The 4920-nt window shown below is 35.1% G+C and overlaps 1 long non-coding RNA gene across 1 annotated transcript; it reads left to right on the top strand.

The window, feature by feature from the left end:
* Window positions 1-3291: 3291 nt before the first annotated feature.
* Window positions 3292-4187, top strand: LOC108379633 (uncharacterized). Its single transcript, XR_001849498.1, has 3 exons — window positions 3292-3491; window positions 3579-3781; window positions 4082-4187. It is a non-coding gene; the product is annotated as an uncharacterized LOC108379633 (long non-coding RNA).
* Window positions 4188-4920: the final 733 nt, after the last annotated feature.

The raw sequence follows: 4920 nt of genomic DNA, 5'->3' as shown, positions 1-4920 counted from the left end.
TCGCTTCAGGCGATATTGGAATAATTTTATTCTTTTTAACACTTCATTTATTGACGTAGAATAGGTCTTACGTTTCGTTGTAATTTGTAGTAGTAATTTTTAGAGAAGAAGAAAAGTGTGGCGTTTCAAGGATATGATTCCAAACCTATCGACACATACATTTTTGTAAGTAACCAATTCAGTTCCTGTCTTAGAAATAACGGCAAATATTGGCTTATTTCGGGATCGATTTTGAGCCTTTAAAGTGCTCTAGCAACTAACGATTTGCAGGTAAAACTTTCATTTTCGGGATATAGATTCCTGGGACCAATAGAAATATTATCGTGTACTAATTGTATATAAGTTCAACAAATATTGCGCATTTTAATGCCAAAAATTTTTGAAAAATTCGCAAGTTTTTTTTTCCAAAATGCTCGAAAACCGCTCGAATGATTTTGTTTTGTTTTCTTTAATCAAAAACTCAAGTACAGCTTTTAAATGGCGCAATATTTATAAAAGGTAATTATAGAGCAAAGAATATAGACAGAGACTCAATCTGGCGACTATTTCGGGATTTTCGGAATTCTCGAGACTTATCGATATAATAATCGATATTTTATCGGTTTTATTATCGATTTTGCTATCGAGTTTGCTGTCGATATTATTGTCGATTTTGTTATCGATATATTTTATCGGTGTTGTTATCGATGTTTTTATCGATTTTGTTATCGATTTTGCTATCGATATTATTATCGCATTAGTTATCGATATTTTTTTCTTAGTGTGTGCTTTCGTTTTTGACTTGGATGTGCTCTTAACCATACCACGTATTCTACGTTTAAATTTAGCGGCTATGTCTCCGATACAGCCTGCAGACCAAGGTGAAGGCGCTGGACTGTTTATTTATTTTCAGATCAAAATGAAAATCTGTGAAAAATTAACGCTTCGTCTTATTTTTACTTTTTAATACTTAAAATTTTTCTGACTTTTTTCGGATTTGATTAATGCCCCTCCCGCCGTAGCCGAGTGCTTAGATGTGCCTACTGCCACTCGGGAGGCCAAAGAAAAAGTTTTTTTCAAATAGCAATCGCCCCTCAACAAACAATAGGGGTATTCTCTGAGTCTTGCAAAGCCCTTGCACGGTGCACGGATTGCACGGTTTGCAAAGCTCTCCCATACGAAAACCGGTTTTTACCGTGCAATCCGTGCAATCTGTGCACCATGCAAGGGCTTTGCAAGACTCAGAGAATACCCCTAATAGCAAACCTCTGAGTGTAATTCTGCCATAAAAAAGCTTCTGTTAGGTACAAAAAACTCAGTTCATTCTGTGTTCGAAAAATCATGATTTCAAAAGAACCGCCTATAGATATCCAAAAATAACGGTGGAACCGGAATCGGATTGTGGGATAAATAAAAGGTGCAAATTTTAAAATAATATATTTTCAAGACAGCACCCACCAATTATTTCAACTCCTTTTGCACAACAATGCCGGCGGGACTTCTAATCAAGAAACTTGCTTTTAGTGAACTCGCAAAAGCAAGTAAATAAATAACTGTAAAGCTGAAGTAGGTACATAAATATGTAGATTCAGCAGCCAATACTGCCACAGAGCTACATATTTCCCCGCGTGCGCACAATAATGGTGCATCCGGCTTCATTTGGCTGACTTAACATCTTCATTACGATAACTTGAAGTGAAATGCAACGCCAGTTCGCACAGCAATCATTTTCTCACATTACAAGACATTTTGCAAGCTTTATAAGTTTTCCTTTCCTACGCTTCTTCCTTCGCTTGTGCCGCTTGCTGACAGCAGTAAATAAGTATTCTGCGCAGTTCACTTGTTTACAATGTGTTTTTTTTCATAAAAATTGCATAAACTTTCATATTTAACAAAATGCAGCTGTTTTCCGCCAAGTCAATGTCAATGTGAATGGTTAAAAGCTGACGTAAATGCTATAAACTTATGTACGAATGTTTGTAGGAATGCAAGCATTTACGCTTTTAGATTTCAGCGCACACATGCATAATATTCATATATTCCCCCTTCCTCGCTGACTTGGTATAAATATGAAAAAAGTTCTACTCATATTTTGGCGCACGGATTTCCGCTTAAAGAGAATTTTTGAATATGAATTTTCCACAGCGCATTTCAACACTCAGGGTAAAATAAAAATAATTGGATTCATTTATTTGGGAGAATTTCACAAACTAAGTACAGCGACAGCCGAAAACTCACCTGACTAGAGTCAAGTGGCGAAAAAATTAAGACGCTCCTGCGCTTGGAACCTTAGTGCACCGGATTCAGTGGCGCAACTATACCATCTGAGGCCCGTGGCAAATTTTTGGGATGGGGCCCTCCTAGTTAAAATCATACATTCTTCAGAAAAGCAGAACGACATAAAATAAAGTATGTATATCGTCGCTTGGCGCGCAATACTATCCGACAATTTCCCGAAAGAGCGAAGAAACTTATTTTCTTCAAAACTTGTTAATAGTTTCTTCAATAAATTTAGTAAATATGAGCTTCTACTATAATTATGCACTATTAAATTTGTAAAGTAGGGAAGCATTGTGACAGGGTAACCAAAATAAATTGTTTTCTATTCCACCTCATTCACTGCATTCTATTTGGCTGATACGAGAGTAAGAGTTTCCACCAAGACTTAACTGCAGTTAATGCCTATTGGAAAAAAGGAGATTATAGCTCGAGGGGGGTAATTGCTCATAACAAGTACAAGCATTTGAAAGCAAAAAGTAAAAAATAAACTTTGCTAATCACCCCATGTTAACTTTATTTGAATTTTTCTGTAGCCGGATTCCAACATTTGCTATTGCTAAATTTTATCGTCAAAAATCTCCAAAAGAGTAGCAGGCGGCCCTAACAACACTTTTTTGTATACTTTTAGGCCCCACTGCTTTTCATTTACATAGATAATTTTAGCGACAAAAATTTAGCGTAGCGATTGTCAGAATTCCAATGCTGAGCTCTTTACTGCAGTTAAGCCCTTGGTGGGAATGGGCTATAAGTCACCGAGTCCAACAGGTCCCAGCATATAATGATGAGATAGAGAAAAATCCTATTGGAATTTTACTACCATATATGAATACTAACCATTAGGCGTAGTTTGATTAAGGCCCAAAAATGTTCGCTTCTCTAAGTTTTAAATAAATTTTGACCCCCCTTGTTTTCAAGATTTCGGTATTTTCACAACCCTCTACGTTCAGTATTGATATGTTTACACAATTATAATTTTATACGGTTTATAATGCATTTATAAGATTCGATGAATACCTTATTATGTTTACAGGAATTTGTTAAATGATAGGAAGAACAATTCCATCGAACGCTCCTCCCAGGAGTGTTTACAGCTACGTAATGCATTTAATCGCTATCTTCAAAGCATTAAACGAAATGAAAATCCAACAAAACTTCGTTTGGAGGAATTCATGAACCGAGCAGAGACGCTGAGAGACAGAGAGACAAAACTGGAATAGGAAACGTAAAATTAGGTAAGTGGGGTAGAAAAATTAATTTTTAGCTTTGAAACTCTGCTTGCATACAGAAGTTTATATCTGGTTATTTCTTACCAAATCAAGCCGCGAAAGTGTTACTCAATCACTTTTTGATGTAGCACTTACATTTCTTTCGAACAGGGCTGTCGAATGACAAAAATTTTGGCTGTGTTTCGTGAATGGTCGTCACAGTTGGGTACTAAATATGCGGAGGCAGGTGTACGACTACGCAAAATGAAAGATCAACTCACTATGAATCTCTCCTCCGACAATTACACAACGCTGGTGTAAGTACAAAATAAATTTATTTTGGCAAATTATTCATGTGTATTAGGGCTGAGAGTTCTATCCGGATTTTCGAATACCTGATTAAAAAATTCGAATAGCCGGATGACAAACCGAACGAATATTAGCGAACAAATGCTACATCTAAAAAATAACAATAAAATAACCAATATTCGAACGAATATTCGAACGAATATTCGGATATGTGAATAGTCCCAGCTCTAATGTATATTTTACAAATCGTTATACAAATAGCCACCAATTTATTTCAATTTCATTAAAATAAAAGTTATTACAACTAGAAAATCATCTATCTTCAATCAAAAATTCTCTCTTAAATCAGTGATGCTGGAAAATCGAGTGTGCATGCAATCGGTTCCGACAGTGAAGACCACGAAATTTATTTGAGTAAATTTAAAAATAAAGTGATAAATCACGTTTTATAATCGAAGAGCATATAACCAACGATCCTGATGTCATCATGGGGAGAAGAAAGGCTGTGCAGGTAAGAAAATAATGGAAGATAAAATAAAACTACTTGTAGAAAAGCACATTAACCAGATCATCCGCTAATGAGGTGAGCTAGTAGCTAGTTTGACCTACAAGGCTTGCGTGCACGTCGATACTTATATATTTATGTAAGTCGGTGTACGTCTATCGCACAGTGGTTCCAAACTTGAATTTAATGTTCACAATTCACTAGATCTAGAATATTTGGTATTGGTTTTACTGAGAGTTTCTTCCATACAAACTATGTTCTATAGAGCCTTCATTTTTCTTGCAAATTTTATTAATTTCTTTTAATGAAAGCTAATTAAATTTGCAAGAGACCAGCTGAGCCGAAATTATAAATTTTTGTTTATTAATTTTTTGTGCAAAGTGCAGAAAAAGTAGCAACTTTGAAGAAAATCGATTCTCCTGTTGAAAACAATTGTAGGGTTCTACCAAAACGAAGAAATTAAAAAAAAAGATTTCAATATTATTACAAAATTTTCACCAAAAAATTTTTTTTTTTTGTTTGGTTTTTATACGAATATTGAGTATGCAGTTTTATAGACCATTAAATTCTAGTATGATAAAGTGCAAATTGCAAGTGGCTAAGAGTTCGCGTTGATTCTCAAAAATATAACAAACTCTTTTA

Source organism: Rhagoletis zephyria, unplaced genomic scaffold (genome assembly GCF_001687245.7).
Source record: "Rhagoletis zephyria isolate East Lansing unplaced genomic scaffold, Rhagoletis_zephyria_1.1 Rzeph_scaffold_16879, whole genome shotgun sequence".
Lineage (NCBI taxonomy): Eukaryota > Metazoa > Arthropoda > Insecta > Diptera > Tephritidae > Rhagoletis > Rhagoletis zephyria.
This window is presented reverse-complemented; position numbering and strand designations above follow the sequence as displayed.